Below are 20,745 nucleotides of genomic sequence, written 5' to 3' on the forward strand. Positions count from 1 at the left end.
CGAGTACGATGCTTCAAAGCGGTACAAAAGCGCCTCTAGTGAATGCGGCGTTGCCTTAGAAACGAGCTGTTTCTAAGGCTCAGGCGTGCGTCGCTTGCTCAGGCACACATTTCGTTGCCGCGCCGAACGATGCGTTGCTCGACGCTCACCACGTGCAATGCGGGGCGTCCAAGGCGAAGCAGAGTAACGCATGAGTTGTTTCTTCGTCTAGCCGAACCAAATATAGCCAAGCAACAGCAGTTCACCAAGCTAAACAGTGGTTCAACAACTAAAATAAAGGCTAGTATGCTTCGCATCCTGGGCTTAACCTTAGCTAAGCCACAGCCATTTTTTAATTATTTGCAGACTAGACTGTAAATTGGCCTGATCATTACTATCCCGAATTTTATTATACATCACACAATCATCAGCAAACAGTCTGACAGGGACACTAATATTACTGGGCAAGTCATTTATAAAGATCAGAAATAAAAGAGGACCTAGGACACTTCCTTGCGGACTCCGGACACAACACGGGAAGGGCGTGATGTGCACCCCCCGAATTCAACGTATTGTTCTCTAGAAGAAAGGTCAGATGAAAACCACTGAGTGATTGCGGGGCTCTGAAATACAGAATCAATTTTTATGATTAACTTCGGATGGGACACTTTGTCGAATACTTTCGCAAAGTCGAGGAAGATTATGTCTGTTTGACCACGGGAGTTTAACGTTTCAGAGAGGTCATGTACGATTTCAATGAGCTGGGTGGTTGTTGAGAGCCGTTTTCGGAAACCGTGCTGTCCAGGAAAAAACAAGTTGTATTTGTCCAAGTAAGAAACTAATTGTTTATTAACAATGTGCTCAAGGAGCTTAGAACATGCGCTTATAATAGAAATTGGTCTGTAATTTGCCACTTCCACTGTACTGCCACTTTTGTGTATAGGTATGATTTTTGTGCATTTCCATGCTACCGGGAAGCAACCACTATCAACAGAGGACTGAAAAATTTTAGTTAGGTATTTAGAGTTCCATTCTGCATATCTACGTAAAGATTCATTTGGAATGCCGTCAGGACCAGGGCTCTTCTTAACATCAATATACAGGAGAAGATTTAAAACACCTTGTTCATTGATTTCAATGTCTGCAATGGGTGGTCTAGCAGCTGTGTAGGCTACATGAGGTGTATGACCATTATCTTTAGTAAAAATGGATGCAAAGTAAGCATTAAAATTATCAGCTTGCATTGCAGCAGTACTGCAGGATTCTGAGGATAACGGTTTTGTGGATGGGTTGACGTACCGCCGGAACTTCTGCGGCGCCTCTTTAAGGAACTTCGTAAGTGTCACATTATAAAACTTGTCTTTAGATTGTTTTATAAGGCATTTCACGTCATGGCTCATGTGTTGAATTGAGATTTTCTTATCGGGGGTTGGATTCCTCGAACAGTCCCCACGTTTTCGCCTTAATCTTCTCTTTAGATGTATAACTTCCCTTGTAATCCAAGGATTTTTCCTTTTAATTCTTTTATAGCACTTTGGTATGTAGTTTTTAATACAATCCATGACCGTTGCAAAGTAGTAGTCCCATAAATTATCTGTACTAGTATTTGACTCAAAGAGATGAACAAAATGGTCGAAAGAACGCTCTAAAAGGTCTAACACACCAACATCACTGGCAGAGGAAAACTTCAAAAATGTTTTGTGAAGAGCACATGGGTATGGTACAGGTCCTAAGTTTAGAAATGCTTGCACCATTTTATGGTCTGAAAGACCATCCTCCGTTTTACATATTTCTAGATATGGTATTAAGGAATTTGACAGAAAAATTACATCAAGTATTGATGACTTAGTCTCACAGATTCTTGTATAATCTGTCACTACCTGGGTTAGGCCTAAACTGAAAGCTAGCTCCAAAAGCTGGTCACAACTTGAAACCTCAGTCTGTCCCGGTGAAAGTGTCGGCCAATCAATGCCGGCCAAGTTAAAATCACCTAAAAGTATAATGTTATTGCCTTGATGCATGTTCGACTCCATAAATTTTCTTAAATGCAAAATAACATCTACGGGTGAGTTAGGAGCCCTGTAAATACAACCAATAAGGACTTGATGTGCACTCAACTTTGTTTTGATTCAGACCGTTTCCATCACTTTCTCGGTCTCGAGAATATCATATGGTACACCATTCTTTATCAAGAATGCTACGCCACCACCTCGACCTTCCCGATCTCTTCTGACAATTGAATACCCAGCGGGTGTGACCTCCGAATCATTTACATCCTTACGTAGCCATGTCTCTGTAATACCCATAACATCTGGTTCATGCTCCAAGACAATGCTCTCTAGGGATTCCAACTTATTTAGGATACTTCGGGCGTTGACATTAATAATACTAAACTTTGCCTCTTTTGTACGGGGATGTCAGGTAATATTAGTAATGTCAGGAAATATTAGTAATGTGAGCCGACCATTTTAACTTATTGTCGAGTGTTATGCCTAAATATTTATATTTGTCAACTTCCAAAATCATGTTGCCGCGAAGAAAGTAAGGAAGCAAAATGGGAGACTTTTTTCTAGTTCCGTAAGAGAACAGTTTTTTCACTATTAAGTTCCATAGCCCATTTCAGACACCATTCTTCAATAGCAAAAACAGCTTTTTGAACAGAGATGTGGTCATGTTCAGATGAAATTTGTTTAAACACAACACAGTCGTCTGCAAACTACTTAACAGAGACATCTTTAGGAACAACCGCAACTAAATCATTTACATATATTAAAAACAAAGGTCCCAGCACACTTCCCTGAGGAACTCCTGAATGAACATTAACAACACTAGAAGCGGTCTTATTAATTTCCACATCTTGCCGTCTGTCTGTAAGGTAGTCTTGAATCCATCGAATAATAAAAAATGGTATTGGCAGCGAGGAGTTACGGAGTCGCCATCTATCGGAAGCGCCTCGCTGGCGTAGTATGAGGGATCACGTGGCGCGTTCCTCATAGGTTTTGCTGTCAGTGCTCACTGAAAACACCACGCGCGAGCTCTCCCGGACATTTCTGTAAGTACTTTCGAAACGAGAGAAGTTTCTTACTGTCAAATAATAAGCTTGGGCAAACTGAAAGCACACAATCGTTTACAGACACTATCTCTTTACCGAATACGTACAGCGAACGTGACTGCGCGCGGTCGCCGCGATGGAGTCTCCCGAACCGGCTTCTTGCGTGAAAGGTAGGTAAACGCTGGGAGCAAACTATGTGAAATATCTTCTTATAGTGTTTGTATAACTAAATGGAGTGTAATAGAACGAAGCCTCAATGCAGCGATCGCGCAGATTCGCAGCGACCGACTGCGCATCTGCATGCTTGTGCGCACACTGTGTCGCTTTCTCCGCGCACGCGTTTTCACACCGTGCCATGAGCTTTAGGCCGCAGAATATGAGCATTTGACAGTATACAAGCAACCATTGTTGCGTGGGCGCTATCAGAGCTGTTAAAAAATAATTTCATTGTAGAGACTTCGACGCCTACGGGGACTGTGATGTGCCGTCGCAACGATTCAATCTTTTTTTTTTCTTCTAAATTCTTCGACCTTTCAATACTATTTCTCGAGTTGCGTCGCACTGTATGTTTATCGGTGTTCTCAGCGTGCAATTTCCCGCTGCTCCTTTTTTGTAATCCAGTGCATTAATTCATAACACAAACATAACTATATGCCATGCTTTTATAAATGTGCTTCTTACCGCTCCCTTTCCACTCCACTGAACTTGCCAGTATCTATAGCATCGACAAGTTCATCGACAAGCATCGACAGCGGACTCGGGCAAGCGTCTCAGTGCGCGTTTTCAGAACATCGCAGACCGGGCGCCGTAGCAGAAATCTTCCTCGCGTCTGTGCTTGCTGCATACCCGAGTTGTAGCCGATGACTGTTTGCCGGTTTTATGTTTCGCGAGCCAATCTTCACGCAGCTTCTTGTCCTGCGGCTACGTGTGAATAAGCCTGACACCGGCCTCCGTTACGTGTGTCCGGCCCTGCGGCACCGAGCAGTAGCCTACCATGTTGCGCGCCTTCAAAGGCAGCCACTACCTATTGTAGTGCTTTCAAGCGTTGTAAAGGAGACACTCGAAGCGGGAAAATTTCGCCACTAAACGACCGCAGCGTACGAGGGAATTTAAACTCGTTTTCAGCTCGCTTTGGCGCGCCCGAAGCAGCCGACGCGGCCGCTATATCCACGTGATCTCTCCTAGCACGTCACGCCGACGGTGGCGCCAGCTTTTCGAGTGGTGGAGCTCGAGGCCAATACCCATACATTCCATCTTATAGAGAAGTTTGCCATGTGGCACCTTATCGAATACCTTGCTAAAATGAAAGAAAACCACGTCCGTTTGCCCAGGCATATCAAGCACCCGCGCAAATTCATGTACAGACAAAACAGTCTGAGTAACTGTGGATAACCCCTGCCGAAACCCGTGCTGATTATCCGACAAAAGATTATGATCGCTCAGGAACTTTCGCAGGTAACCGGCTACAATATGCTCCAACATCTTACAGCAACTGGATGTTATGGAAACAGGCCGATAATTTGAAACAGACAATCGATCACTTTTTTTATATACGGGAACCACCCGTGCTATTTTCCATTGTGAAGCAATTTTTCCGTTTGCTAATGAGAGTTTAAAGATGTCTGTGAGGCAGCCCGATATTTGTTCTGCGTAACACCTCAAAAATACATTCGGAAGACCATCGGGTCCAGCGGATTTTTTAGTGTCCAGTTTCAAGAGCATCGCCAGAACACCCTCACGAGTTACTTCAATGCCATCCTCTGGTGCAGCCACTGCTTTTATTTCATATTCATCTAATTCTGAAAACACCTCGTAGACATACTGATTAAAATTCTCAGCTATTTCGGCAGCATCAGTGATAATCTTGTCCCTAACTTTTATTTTAGTAAGTGCATCTTTGGGTTTGCTCAAATGCTGCCAAAATTTCTGCGGATCAGTCTTTAGAAACTCTGCTAATGTGTGTGTAAAATATTTAGTCCTGGCGCAGCTCACCTTTGATAATAGGTCACGTTTGATTTCTATAAAAAGTGGCGTTGACGTCCCCTGCTTCTTACGATATCTCTTAAGTCTACGCTTAATGTGTATAATTTCACGAGTAATCCATGGATGTTTCCGCTTTTTATGTATTTTTCTGTTTGGAACGTATTTTTTAATGCAATGCCTAAGCACATTAGCGAAACTTTGCCAAGAGCTTTCCACATCATCACATGTAATCCCAACATTTTCTTCAATATAGTCAATAATCGCCACATCGTCAGCTCTACTAAATTCCTTCACTGTAGCGACATCAAGCCCACGTGTTTTTGATTTGCCGACCTTCCAGGGAAAAGAAATTAACATATGGTCAGATATGCCGGGTTCAATTGTAACAGTTCCTTGTCTGAATCCTTCACTAATGAACAGCAAGTCAAGAATTGATGTTCCGCGAGTACATTCAGTAACTATTTGGTCAAGACCAAGAGCAAGCATAACATCAAGGATTCTATCGCTCGTATGCGATAATCCAAAAGATAGATTGTTCCAATTTAATAAAGGCATATTAAGGTCACCCGTTACAATAACATTCTTATTTCGCAACAACAACAAACGGTCATACAATTTACTCAGAAAGCTTTCATCAGTGTCTGGAGCACGATAAACTGCACACAAATAAAACGCCGTTTCCTTCACTTTGATTTTCAAAAAAAGGCTTTCATGCTCAGCAATCTGGCTTTCTACGTCAACATCGACAAAGGATTTAGCAACCCCAGCAACACCACCCCCTCTAGATCCTCGGTCCCGCCGATATAACCGATAACCTGGTGGGACTATGTCATCGTCACTTATTTGGTCGTGTAGCCAGGTTTCAGTTATGACACACACGTGCGGATCCAAAGAGTGCAAACAATCTTCCAGTTTATCTTTTTTGTTCACAATGCTTCTTGCATTGAAAGAAACTAACCGCACATCGGACGTATCTGGCCGTTAGCTTTCAAATAAGGATCTGGTGTTGCGCTCTATCAATGTTCTAGAGTTTAGAGCAGCATCCCATTTATAGTACCGCCCATCGATCTTCAACTTGTCATAACCCAAGGAAATCTTACTTCCAGCCTTTTTTTCAAGTTTTGCACTTTGCCAAAGATGCTTTCATTTGCACAATGTTTCCGCGCAGTAGTCATTATCGATTCTACTGTTTTTTCCCTTTAGTTTAGATACATTGCTCCAGACCGCTTGCTTTTCTCTATAGTCCTGAAAGTACATTATGACAGGGCGATTAGAAGAACTTTTCCCCAGTCTGGATTCGAGCTACAGATGAACACTGCACTCCCAATTTAGCAGAAAAGAGATCATCGATAACTTTTCTGCGCAAGTCTGACTCTGATTCAATAAGATCTTCCTTTACGCCAAAAACATTTAAATTTGACCTCCGACTTCTATCTTCTAAATCATCGAGTCTGGCTTGATGCCGTGTAAGTGCATCCTGCACACCATTTAAAGCTATGCTTATGTTGTCAATCCCATCTGTTTTCATCTGTAGATCTTTTATGTTTGCCTCTATCTTATTCAAGCGATCACCAAAGTTCCCCAGTGCCCTTTCCGTTGCCTCTAAATGAGACCTAATGTCTTTCTGCCCCTCAATGAGTCTCTGAAACATTTCATCAACTGTTGGGCCTGGATTCATTTCTATATCTCCACAAACAAGCAGCATACATGAGCAATAGCAGCTATAGGCACAGCCTAGACATGTGCGTGGGCACGGTAGGAGAACAAGAAACCTATCGTCAGATCGTATGGTGCACACATAACTAACCTGTACCAGGAAAAGACGCAGCATTTTGAGCACCTTGCCCGCAGCGCTTTCGCCGTGCCCACTGAAGACGGACGGGTGTGGTGCCAAATTTATAGGGCCAAGGGCTGATGACGTCACGGTCGATGTCGTCTGATATCCATGTACCTGTGGCGTCCCCACGGAGACGGCGCTGCCAGATGTGCTATCTTTTGTGACGAATTCTTCTGTTGAAACTTGATGAAGCTCGGCGATAGTCTGCGAAGATGCATGCGCACTTGACAGCAGCAGCACCTGTGGCGTGCCCACGGTGACGGCGCTGCCAGATGTGCTATCTTTGGTGACGAATTCTTCTGTTCAAACTTGATGAAGCTCGGCGATAGTCTGCGAAGATGCATGCGCACTTGACAGCAGCAGGACCTGTACCAGGAAAAGAGGTAGCATTTTGAGCACCTTGTCCGCAGCGCTTTCGCCGTGCCCACTGGGCACGGCGAAAGTCGTTGGTTTTATACAAGAGTTTTTGAAAGATCATAGCATACTATCACCTTTTCAGCATGGTTTCAGGAAAGGACTCTCCACTGTAACTCAACTCGTAACAACCGTACATGAGCTATCTCGCATACTTGATTTATCTGGACAAATAGATGTGCTCTTTCTGGACTTCAGCAAAGTTTTTGATAAAGTTCCCCATGCAAAGCGATTACATAAATTAGATAAAATTGGACTCCCATTTTGTATCATACAGTTGATATGTGCTTATCTCAAAAACAGAGAACAGTTTGTTGATATTAGGAATTGTACTTCCAGTGCCCGTCAGGTCAGCTCAGGAGTCCCTCAGGGCAGTGTACTAGGACCATTGTTATTTTTAATCTATGTTAATGACTTGATTGATGTTATTCCTGGTAATGTGTCCATACGGTTATACGCGGATGATTGTGTTATGTCCAAGGAAATTGTGTCCTATGATGATCATTTTGTGCTGCAAAGATGCCTTGTAGAAATCACTGACTGGTGTTCCAATTGGGGAATGGAGCTCAATGCGGAAAAAACTGTACTTTTACGCGTAACAAGAAAAAAATCTGCTAGCATTTTTCCGTACCAACTTGGAAATAGAACTGTCCTCGAAGTCGACAAATACAAATACCTTGGCGTTACCCTCAACAATAAGCTTACATGGTCAACTCATATCTCGGATGTTTGCTCAGCTGCGCTAAAAAAATTGTGGTTCATAAAAAGAAAGCTTAAAAATGCGCCTGTAAGGATTAAAATGTTAGCCTACAATGCAATAGTGAGATCAAAGTTAGAATATGCTTCCGAACTCTGGGACCCGCATACCATGAAAGACACAAAAGATCTTTGCGACAGTGGAAACGCAAAATGCCGGTGCCACGCCATAGAATAAAGAACCAACGCCGCGCTGCTGATGATGGCGATGGTGGCTGTTTACTTTATCCGCCCATTGTTGCAAGACTTCGCAGTTTTTCCGCCAATGTCCGGCATATAAGTCGAGGGTCGACTTTTCGCTATGGTTTTTTGAAAAAAAGTTCGACCTATATTCCGGTTTTTACGGTAGATTTTCGCAATGCCACCGGGTTATCTTCGGAAAGTTTCATGTCCCTTCTTGAATTTTATTTAAGTGCAACTTTTATCCTGTTCGAAAATAACCGTTTTATCCAGAAAAATGGTGTGTGTATTGGTTCATGTGTGGCGCCTGCTCTTTGTAATATTTTTTTATCTTTTGTCGACCGCGCTCTTAAGAGTGCCTTAAACAATGATTCGGTTCAAATTTTTAGATATGTTGACGATTTTCTTGTTGTGATAAAACAGACTAACAACGAATGCTCCGTGACAGTAGCTGATATTTTAACACTGTTCAATGACAATGGCAAAGGTTTCACTTTCACATATGAGCTATCTAGGGACGGTAAACTCCAGTTTTTAGATTTGCAGCTATCCTTACAACAGGCCACGCCTGTTGGATGTACTCGCCACGCGCACGTAAGGAACTTTTACCTTACGCATCTGCGCACTCAAAGACTGTGAAACGCGCCATTGCTTTGATGTGTTTAGAATCTTCCTTAATGAAATCTTGTCATCACTCTGCGAACATGAGTTTCATTGCACAGTTAAATAGGCTGCAGGCTGCTGGTTACCCAAGTGTGGTGGTGACGTCAGTCTCGGAGGTATTGCTTCAGAAACTGAAAGGGAAGCGGCACAAAAGTAACTGCATCACACAAAAGAAGAGGCCTGAAGTTGTGCCGTATTGCCACAGAGTGGCGCACAATCTAAAGAATGTCGCAACTAAATACCAAATTCTGGTAGTGTTTCCCGCTCCTCAGAAACTGTCAATGTTGTGCAGTTGTATTTCTAAAACAAGTAAAAAACCTGATTCTGAAAAGAACCACGTGAAGTTGTAGAATGCAGCGTCGGTGTCGTTTATAAGATTCCTTTGTCATGTGGCAAAGTGTATGTAGGGCAGTCAGGCCGCTGTGTTAACGAGTGCCTTAGAGAACATGAGCGATCCATACCAACAGGCACAGGTTCCCATTTGGCTCAGCATTGTAAAACATGCAAATGCAAACCCATGTTTTGTGATACCACGATTTTGAAAAAGAGCCGTGACACCACCGCCCGAGAGTTATAGGAAGCATTTTTCATTAAGTCATTGGAGTCACAGTGCATTAGTGTGCCTTCCTTAACCTTGTACAGCGCTGAATTTGGTTTTTTGGATTCTGTCGCATGAGTGCGCTCTTTGGATCGGATGTTGTTGGTGGCTCCACCGCATGGTGCTCACTGTGCATGTTCCTCTAGTTTGAGCGGTCTAGAAAGGAGTGACGCAATAAAATGATGTCAGTTGAGAGTAGTGCCTTGTGCTGTCGTCTTTCTTGTGTGTGTCGCTTTGCGCTAAACAAAGTATTCATGAAGTATAACCAGCTCATGCAAGTGAATACACAGATTTCACAGCTTTTTGCTACCGCACTGCGGAATATGCAAATGGAAAACACTGCATAGATGCCAGTGCAGAATTGTTTATAGGAAAGATTAATGCACTTTTAATACCACTACAGAAACTAAATGACAGTTTTTGTTAGCGTGTTAAAGCACTGAATATGAACAGCTTCTATTACATAACATTTCAGCTGCTGTCTGGCCCTGCCCCCGATACTGCACTGGTCAAACAAAGGTGCAACCACACTTTCTACAATGGCTTTTCGTACTATTGCATCAGCTTTTTAAGGCTAATTTTAGCCCCCCCCCCAAGTTATCTGGGAGCCGTTGCATCACAGTGACGACAGCTCAGACAAGGATCTGTTTGTACGACAAGGTTAATCTTCCTCTTTCGCTTACTTAAACCTCCCCTCACTTTACTAATTATGTGGCACAGCAACACAATTGTTATATGCCGCCTCTTTAAAAATGCCTAATTTATTGTACAGGCAGAAATAGCTTCGCTAACCGCAGCACTACTCAATTTTCACTAAAAATAATATCTTACTCCTGAAGTAGTGCAACAACTACAGCTACCAAACTGGTTGTTTGCTGGTGCAAAATATTAATTAGTTTACCGGCTAATGTAAAAACTACAATATTTTTATCGTCATATTAGCATTCATAGTAGCCATGCCATGTGTCGCATTCGCAGTTGTGCAAGCAACATGCATTGCCGATTTATCTGTTCTTGCCCTTTCGCTTCTCACTTGATATTACTGGGCAAGCAGTCAAACTGGATAGTTAGACACTGGCTGTCACCTCCTTACCTTCCTTATTAATTGTGCGTTAAATGAGGATTTTTTCTTGGTGAAAGAGTTCTAGTTTGAGGCCTAAACAAGCTCCATGGCAGTTTGCATTTAACGAGTGTAAACATCCTCTGAAAACATGTACATGAGGAACACTGCGGAAAGAGCACTTTAAAAAAGAACACGAGTGTATTTATCACCAAGGCCAACCTTTGTGTCTTCTTAAATATTTATCAAGTCAAACTCAAAACTGATACTGAGGTGCAAGGTGTCCACAACATATATTACCTTGTGAAAGCACAGAGGTGCCTGGATGTTGTGGGACCAGCTTGGACGTGGAGATCAGCACTGATCAGCAACACTGCAGTCTGCTTACAGCTTTTCTGCAGGCCCAGCCACACCTGCAATAAAACAAGTGAGCTTGGTGCCACAAGAGTACTGTATTTACTCGCATAATGATCGCACTTTCTTGTAAAAATAATGGTCGCAAAATCAGGTGTGTGATCATTAGGCCGGTTAAATTTCCCGCAAAAAGAATTTTTTTCATCCCGCATTTGCTGGGGGATGGCAACAGGGCAACAAATAGGTGGCTGCCACTGTATGTAGTGCGGGACACGGAAACAAAAGTGGCGGCCGGCGTAACAAGCTGAACACACCAAATGCGCCAAACGCGATTTTTTTTTTCTCTCGAGTACGTTACTTGCATTGAAAGTTTCTTCCATATCAGTAATGAATAATATCGTTAATATCGGTAAGTTTGTGGCAATAACGTCGCCATGTCCACTATGAGGGGGCAGAAACAGATGGGCACGCTTAGCTGCCAGTGACATAGAAAGACACGGCGGGCATGCTGCGGAAACTACGGCATTTGTCTTCACTACTATCCTAATACAGCACATTTCTGCTAAGGGTGGGCAAATATCTTAGCTGTGTTACAAGTGTCGGCGTATGGATAGGGTACACTTCTAACGTATCAGTATAAACGTGGCTGCTATCGTTGCCGCTTGTGATTTCTTGCGTGCCCACGAGTGCAGATGAGAAGAATCGAAAGGCATCTTTTTTGTTGTTGTTGACCACAACCATTACAAAGCCTACACATAATAAAGGCAATTTTGGTTGTAGCTTTTTTGTCATGGAAGTGCGGAAAGTGATGAAAGGAATGAAAACGAGCATCTGCTTAAAAATGTTTAGTGCATGCAGACCGCTTGGTTTATCTTGAAGAGTTGTTCGCGTAGCATTCGACAAATGGTAAACGCGATCATCAATAGCTATAGCTATTGATGATCTCATCAATAGCCCCCACCTTGTGCCTCTATCATCAATAGAGGCACAAGGTGGGGGCGCGAGATTAGTGAGGCATATCACATAGACAGGGAGGGTGATAACTGTGTCAGCACGGCTTCACTTGCCTTGTCCAGAAAAGAAAAAATGTACTTACAGAACAGTCTGCCACATTTTCATTAGAATGAGTTTGTACTATTTTAACACTGTGTGCGCATGCACCAACGAAATGTATATATGTACCTTCTCTCGCTGTAAAAACCCAGTTGATGTTTAGCGCTCGTCCTGTCGTCCTCTCTGTCTTTGTCCCTGCTATATTGCGCTAGTCTTTTGAATAATGATGATACACCAACTAGCCCAGCTTTCTGCTTTGATTGCTTTGATCAATAGCTAGACTTGGCACATGACATATCGCTGCAGCAAGTTAGGGGTGCAATCATTACACAGGAAATAAAAAAAATCGAATTTGGACGACAAAATTCAGGGTTGCGATCATTACGTGAATGCGATCATTATGAGAGTAAATACGGTAAATATAGAAAGTGACACTGTGAATAAAGCAATACATATTAGGTATGAAATGCTGATATTCGCCTGTAGAAAGCTTTAGGTAACAAAGCCTGCAAGATAAGAAAAATGCAATGTATGGGCCATCTGTACAAGAACATTAATCAAAGGTCCCTTCATTTTTTAGTCCCTTCTCCTCCTCATGCATAGATGGCAGTCATGTTAAGTAAACTGGACCAGATTTCCACATAGTGTAAGCAAATGTGGTAACTTTGTGGGCCAATTATGATACCATAGCACGACATGCATCCCAACAGTTGTTTTAATGTGTTCCGTAATGCTAGCCATCTTGTAGGCCCTACAGTGTAAAAGCATCCATAACCCTAACAGCGTTACCCAGTAGGGATAACCAATAAGTGTCCACAGCAGCACAACTCAGCATATCTATCAGAAGGCTTTCGTTACACTTTTACAATTCTCCTCTTATGGCTTCATCCCAATTTCTGTCAATACAAGCTTGAAGCCTCTGCACAATCTGAATGCACCAGGGCACTATAAAAAATACCACATCTTCCTACCCAATTCCATGTTTAATATAAGACTGTAAAGTTCACCATCATGTGCAGAACAAACCAAATTGTTCTGGAATCAAGTAATCTTCCACTACCTGTGAAAAAAAAGCATGCAAGAAAGAGTACGTAGAGCACAAGGGTGTTGTTGGATAATAAATACCACTGCCGTGCAGTAGACACCACGTCGGCAAAACAGGCCAATGTATAAATGACTGGATCTGCAACCATGTTAACTGAATGCTCAGGTCATTTGGTGGTCACTGGGTAGTGCAAAGCTCACTTGCATTATTTTGTTTGAAAACTATGCAACTGTGGCAATGTGTTACGAGCATAAGGCTGGCAAGATTTGTGAGCCTTTCCTTATATGTGTGACAGAGAATCTGCAAGTTGGCTCGCCCTCCAGTAGATTATCAGATAGCAAGACTGCTTATTTATCATTGTAAAACAAGTGTCATAGTAGCCATGCTCCTTTTTGCAGTTGTGTGAGCAACATACATTGTCGATTTATCTGTTCTTGCCCTTTCACCTCTCACTTTATATTGCTGTGCAAGCAGTAAAATTGGATGGCTGTTAGACTGTTATGTCCTGTCACCTCCTCACCTTTCTTATCAATTGTGCATTAAATAAGGCTTTTTTCTTGGTGAAAGAGTGCTACTTTAAGGCATAAACAAGTTCCATGGCAGTTTGCATTTAAGCATCCTCTGAAAACATGTAAATGAGGAACACTGCAAGAAGAATGCTTAAAAAAAAGAACACGAGTGTATTTATCCCCAAGGCCGACCCTTGTGTCTTAGCATATTTCTCAAAACTGATACTGAGGTGCAAGGTGTCTATATCATATTACCTTGTCAATGAAGCAAAGCACAGTGGTGCCTGGATGTTGTGGGACCAGCTTGGACGTGGAGATCAGCACTGATCAGCAACACAGTAATCTGCTTACTCTTTCTGCAGGCCCAGCCACACTTGCATTAAAACAAGTGAGCTTAGTCTCACGAAAGTATAATATAAAAAGTGACACTGTGAACAAAGTAATTCTTATTAGGTATAAATAGGAATGAAATGCTGATATTCGCCCATAGAAAGCTTTGAGTTAACAAAGCCTGCGAGATAAGAAAAGTGCAATGTATCAGCCATCTGTGCAAAAACATAAATCGAAGGTCCCTTTTTTTGCTTCTCTCCTCCTCCTCGAGCATAGATGGCAGACAGGTTAAGTAAACCGGACCAGACTGCCACGTAGCGTAAGCAAAGGTGGTCACTTCTTCGGGGAGCAGCCTATAGGCTGCTTCTTGAAAGAGTATTAGAAAATGCTAATAATGCATATATGCATTATTCACAAAAGGCCTTGTTTCTCTCAGAATGCCACAGCCAATCACATATGTCAAATTGACCATTTTAAAATGCATGAAAAGTACAGCATAGCTTTGAGGCTACCCCAAACTACTGAAATTCACATCAGCCAAGTTCAGCAGACAATACCAAAAAGCCTCTAAAAGTTGTGCATATTATTGCAAGTTGACAGAATAGTGAGGAAGAGAAGGTGAGGGAGATGGTGCCACTATAGCATAGTTCAAACTCTATCCCACATCGTGTGCAGAAGGGCAAAGAATGCGCAGCTTTCAGTTGTACTCTCACCTGTGACAACTGCACCAGGTTGACTGACATGCGTAACAAGCAGTTTGTGATACCACGTTATTGCATCCTGCAACTGATGTGACATCAGAGATCAGCTTCAAGCTTGACGATAAGCTATACTAGGGACACATAATGAACTGGCTACATTAAAATCTAAAGCAAAAGTGCTGAACATTGTTTGCCAGCCTGTGCACTTCATATTTTACAAAAATTCTAGACAGAAATCCTGTGTTGGAAAGACGGCACGCACTTTCCTAAAGCTTTCTCTCAGCATCCACACTTTTCTATGCATACATTATTAACCATTATTTACCTTGACACGCTGTACACAAGCAGCACACTTGGAAAAGCAGTTTTTAGATCAGTGAGTTTTTCTCAGTGCTTTTGCTGCTGCAAACTTAGCCTGCTTCTGGAATGTATCTTAATAAACTTACCTAAAGCAAGTGTCCCTCTGCTATTTTTATTAGGGATTTTTCATTGCTAGCAATTAAGAAAGCAAAGCGCCAGGACTATTTTTTTCGTGCATTTTCGCAATTCTATGCCACCCCATTTCTCAACAGCTTTAGAACATCTTCACTAATAGAACTTCATTCTCATTACTTAATGGAACATTAGTAAAATTGTAGAATAGCACGAATTTCTAAATTGCATGAGAGACTCAGAAAATTTGACAGGTACCAAATACATGAACAGAACCTAGAACACATAAATGGCTGTGACCGTTTAGTACGTAACTTGTCAAAGCAGGCAGATCAGATGCTTTGTCGTGCTGTTCAAGCTGCATAGTGCCGCAGCCTATGTGGTGCAGAGATGCCTCCGTCTCAGGAAATTGTGACATCCCTAAACAATAAATGTTCAGCTTATTGTAATCACTGCTGAAACTGCAAACTTGTGATTTGACAACATCGCGTCAAATTGTGGAAAGCTCTCGTACAGCCAGCTACAGAAGCTGCATCCGCTTAGAGAAATTAAATATTTCATTCTTACATCACAGGCGGTTATTCAACGTGTCAAAGGCACGAAAACAAACAGAACACTAAACACAAGAAATACAGTTTGCCTTGGCGACAATCTATAAGCATCAAAGTTTGCATACAAGCTAAAATCTTCTCACGAGTCAGATCATTTGGATGCCGTCGCGCGTTAACGTTAGCTGTGAAAGCATTTGCGCAAAACATCAACGTACTTATAGAATTGTCTATACGATTTCTTGCTAAGAAATTACGTACAGAAGCAGTGACATTTCCTGCTTGAATTTTTGTGCCCGTTCAGACCAAGCGATGACCCGGCGCTAGCATACTTCATAACAAAAAGAAAAACAATAGATGAAGCTCTTAGCAACATTAATCTCGGGGTAATTTTCGTGAAACCTTTTGCTAAATGTGCACTCCGATATCGAACGAACATTTGGGAATCACTGTTATTGTTCTTGTAGCTGTACTAATCATCATCTGCTGCGCATGACAAGGTACACTACATGAACCATAACAATGCGCCAGGCGCCGTCCTTACCTTCCGAGGCGAGCGCTCCTTCGTGTCCGTTCACGCCGCATCGACTGCACCAACAGTTCGTCCAGCGAACTACAGCACGCGATAGCACAACTATCAACACATTCTTCCGTGCACTGTGACCCGATGCGGGAGCGACGAGAGCATACAACAGCTTCCCTTCTCATGAGCCGGGGACAAAGAAGCGTGAATTGACCGCACTACGATAATCAACAACGGCGCACCGCAAGAAACATACAGCGAGCTAATAGCGTTGCACAGGCCCCAGGGCTTAGTGATCGTTAATTCACACAAAAAAGGAGCACATGTTCTCTAAGCACCGCGTAAATATCATCAAACGATCAGCACCACATCGGCCGCCCGGCGCAACAACGTCTATAGACCCTCTTTCACCATGCAGCCCGCTGCCGTTCCCGCCACCGCGGCACTGCCATCGACCTCCGCGCCAAGCATCCGAGCGTCGTCTGCTATAGCCTGGCACAGTTATGGTTGTTAGTCGCGGCACTCGGCATTTACATGGTGCTCGCTGAATAAAGCAGCCGTTATTTCTTTCTGTTGTTGTTTAAGCTGAAGTATAATATTCTACAGACACCATACCTGAGGGTGCACGTCCGAAGAAAGGAGTGAGATGGAAAAGAAGGTGGGCCTACAAACCAAAGTGCACACGACGCTTGGTGACCCACACGTCGCCGGTACTGGCGTCTCCATGAGCGCAAAACTTGGACCGGACGCAAAAGACCTCGACCGCCAGCCACGTGCCCGAGGACAGTGACAAGGCACACGCAATGAGAAAATAAAATCGGCTACAGCAGAAGAAGCGCAAACACCCGCAAGTAACGTGCACATGTCAGCAGAGCAGCGCCGCTCACTTGGTGCAGAGCTCGACCGCAGCGCCCTCACAGTCCCCGGAACAAGTCGCGCCCTGCTCGAAAGGAAGAGTCGCGCAATTTAGAAACTACTTATATCTCGGTCCGAAATGAAGGGAAATGACGTCTTTACTGTTTACTTCGCCGTCTGTGGTTCCGGTAACTGTGAACGCATGGGTATGGGTAGCGTGGGTAGTAGACAACGTTCTTAGACATACTTCAGTTTCGCAGCTCCGCTTGGGAGATGGCCGAAGTGGTGGTCACGCGAACTAGCGGCGCTGCGATCGCGTCTTTTGTCACTTTTTGTTTCGTTTCTGATAGAAGTTGCGTCATTTCTGGCAGTTTCTGTTTTATATTTTGAGAAGTAGTTATTTCACAGTTCTTAATTTTGAACCTCTTTGTGAAATATTGTGATATTTGAGCTATGTATTGTAAGTGCGTTTCTGGTAAGGAACTTGAAACTTGACTTCTGCTTTCACTTCTGGTTTCATATTTGTTGCGCTGCACCGTCAGTCGCTATCCTTCTCCGTTTTGTAGGTGTTGTGTGATGTGTCGCGATTTGCTCTCTTGAAAAGCTTCTTGAAGAAGCGTTTCCGCATCTCATGACAGCAAGAAGTTCCCTATGCCGTGCTGTTTTGCCCCCGGCTGCACGAGCGGCCTTGGACACGATGCCGCTGGTCACCATTTTTTCGCACAGCCGCAAGACGCTGGATAGTTTAAAAGTTGGGAGCGCATGCTACACCGAAAAGACAAACGCCTCACAAACAAATCAAAAGTGTGTGAACGCCACTTTGAGGACGACGACATTTTGAAATACTGCAAGCATGTTGTGGGTAACAAAGAAATAATGATTCCTCGCGGGAAATGGATGCTTGCTCCCGGCGCACTTCCTCGGCTCTTTCCTGGGCTGCCTGAGCACATCTCAAAGCCAAAAAATGTGAAGCGAAAGCGACGTCCACCAAAAGAACGAGTGCAAGTGCCGGCAACTACATCGGGCGAAGCTTGTAGTGACAGCGCTTCAACTTCAAACCTGCTATTGGGCTTGGAAGAAGGAACTTCAGAAATATGCGCTACACACTTTGCGCTCAACGATCTCACGTACGTGACACTGCCTTCTGCGCTCTGGAAGTTCGAAATTGTTGAGGACGACGCAACACAGAAGTGATGTGGAGTATTTTATATGAGGCAACTGGTAGCCGGCCATCTGCGAGTAATGAAAACTGTTGTGCTTGAAGAGGATGGTACTTAAACGGCTACAGCAAAATTCACAAGAGGCTATTTCGAGCTGCGACTAGCATTGCAAGTGTGGAAAGAATCCTGAGAGAAGCAGAGAGCTTGAACATGTGTGCGGGTGTGAAAGCAGCCCAGCGTGACACGGCGACATCAGATAATATGCATCACAAGCAGTGCAATGTACTTACAAAGCAACTAGTCTGCGCGCGTTGTCTTCGTCTACAGAGGAAACTTCGACTGAGCATTACGGCTCCGAGCGCAACGCTCAAGCGATATCAGAAACTACGCAATGTGAAGAAGGGGCTGCTTAGGGCGGCTGCTGCGCATCAAAAGCAAAAGAAGGAAATTTTGGCTCTGAAGAAAAGGCTTTCTGAAATGCCCGATAACAGAATCGAGGAAGCGTTGGCCGAACTTCCGCCTTTGCAGCGACTTGCATTTATGACATCGTTTAAACAGTTGAAAGCAAAGTCTCCGTGTGGCGCGCGGTACAATGCGGACTGGCTTCTGAATTGTTTAATGCTGAGGATAGCGAGCCCTCGAGCATATAAGCTTCTGTCTGACATGAAGATGCTGCCCTTGCCCTCCCTGAGCCGTCTCACACAAATACTGAAAGGAATACCATGCTTCAATCCTCTCTGTATGGAAGCTATATATTGGAAAACAGCTGGGCAACAGAGCAGATGGGAAGAAATTCGGCACACTGATTTTGGATGAAATTAAGTTACGCCAGGCGTACGATTTCAACAAGTCAACCTTCAAACTTGATGGTTTTGTGGACTACGGTGGTATTTCAAATGAAGGAACTGACCAACTTGCAGATCATGCGCTCGTGCTGATGTTCGTACCACTTCTGGAGAGCTGGGTGCAACCGATTGCCACCTTTGCCACGAAAGGTGCTGCGCCTGGCAAGATTTTAGCAGAGCGGTGTTGCAAGCAGTAATGCAATTGCATAAACATGGTGCTATGGTGATCGCCGTAGTCAGTTACGGGGCTGGGAACAATCGCTCGATGTGGCAGCAGATGGGAATCAGCGGCAGCGTAACCTCACCTTCTCACAAGATTCCACATCCATGCCTGACTGAGAGCGCGTACCTTTATTTCCTGTGTGATGTGCCACATGCACTGAAGTGTGTACGCAACCATTTGCTCAAGCACAAATATGGACAGGTGAGCTAGCGTAGTTTATTTCATATATAACCTGTGCTGATTGGCGTCGATAACTCGCTGACAGAGCAGGTGCAAGCAGCCAGAAAGAGGGCAAAATTGCTTTGAGCAAAAGTAGCTCAAAATTACTTTTTTGTGCACAAAGTAAATAAAAAGTGTCACTGTGTTTGTTGTTTGTTTTGTTCGTCAAAAAGAAAATGAATTAAGCTTTGACATAAATATGTTCATAGTATTTAACTTCGTCCTTGTCACTGCTCACAGATCACTTCCGACTCATTTTCACGTCCCATAATATCCGCGGACAACTATAAAAAAATACATGTGTCAATTAAATTTATTAGGCGAAGCGTTGACGGGGGTGGATCAATTCACCGCAGCGTTGTCTCAAGCGACTGCTGGGCGTGATGCGTTAATGTCCCTATGTCTGCACAGGCGCTCGCCGTCTTTAATGAATACACATCTTAAGAATAAGCAGCAAAAAACAAAGCCCCCGCTGAAGGGAGCACCGTGGCGCTTTTATAGGGAAAAAGTTGGTTGAAAAGCGGAATCGCAGTGCACGACCTCTTATTTGCGGTGTAGTTGCAGCTTCTAAAGACTAGCCAGACATGTCATTCAAAGGTCCTTGGCATAAAATATTGTTAGAGCAGCCAAAACACAGTCGTCAAAGAGCAAACGGCACAGGCCAGTTGGGGAAAACGACCCACCGCAGAGATGACATCGCAGGAGTAGACGATGCGCGCTGCGTGAGAGATGTGTCACTGCAGCGCCGATAGTGCACAGACACCGTGAAGTCTCCGTTACTTACGCGCGGCAGGTTTGTCACAAAACTCAGACTGCGTATCTAAACTACATTTACCCACGGATAAGCGTTTACAGGCCTGTTGGTGCAAACGACGCGTCGCAGCAGGAGCAGACGATGCGCGGCGCATGACGAAAGACGCGACTGCAGCGCCGGTGGTTTCAGTGACACCCGTTTCGGCCACGTCGGCCAATGGGCTCGCATAGGGAGCTGCGAAACTGAAGGTAGTAGAGGCGTATTATTTCCATGTTTTTGCGTGTTTTAGGCGGCCTTTTTCAACAACTTTGCTGACATTGCTTTCAACAGCGAGGACAGCCTGTGGAGCAGCCCTATCAAGCGGACAGGGCCGTAAAATCTGTTTGAAGTTCGCAGCACATCGTCGTTTGGTTTGTGAATGTTAGAAGGTATTCGTGTTTCTCAGCGGCGTAATCGACGACGGATTCGGCGTCGATTGGTGTGCGCTTTGTTCCGGCTTGCTGTGCGCCGTTCTACGGATGTGTACTGAATGAGGGGTGCTGTTTGTGCATCGGGAAATGGTGCCACGCCGGCGGGATTTGCTTTTTTGTAAAAACATCCGTGCCGTCTTTGGCGAGTGCTTCCGGAAACTGCTCGCCTTTTGTGCGTGTGCGTGTGTGTGTGTGTGCGTGC

General features: G+C 43.9%; 1 long non-coding RNA gene across 2 annotated transcripts in view; it reads right to left on the reverse strand.

The window, feature by feature from the left end:
* Positions 1-16,887, reverse strand: part of LOC139053368 (uncharacterized) — a 40,064-nt gene extending 23,177 nt beyond the window's left edge. For both annotated transcript variants that reach the window (XR_011510442.1, XR_011510441.1), the window contains exons 1-4: positions 16,039-16,887; positions 13,739-13,856; positions 10,823-10,935; positions 6,822-7,217 (exon numbers count right to left, since the gene is read on the reverse strand). This is a non-coding gene — a long non-coding RNA (uncharacterized lncRNA). The remainder of the gene's footprint in view (positions 1-6,821; positions 7,218-10,822; positions 10,936-13,738; positions 13,857-16,038) is intronic.
* Positions 16,888-20,745: the final 3,858 nt, after the last annotated feature.

Source organism: Dermacentor albipictus, unplaced genomic scaffold, assembly GCF_038994185.2.
Source record: "Dermacentor albipictus isolate Rhodes 1998 colony unplaced genomic scaffold, USDA_Dalb.pri_finalv2 scaffold_101, whole genome shotgun sequence".
Taxonomy (NCBI): Eukaryota; Metazoa; Arthropoda; class Arachnida; order Ixodida; family Ixodidae; genus Dermacentor; species Dermacentor albipictus.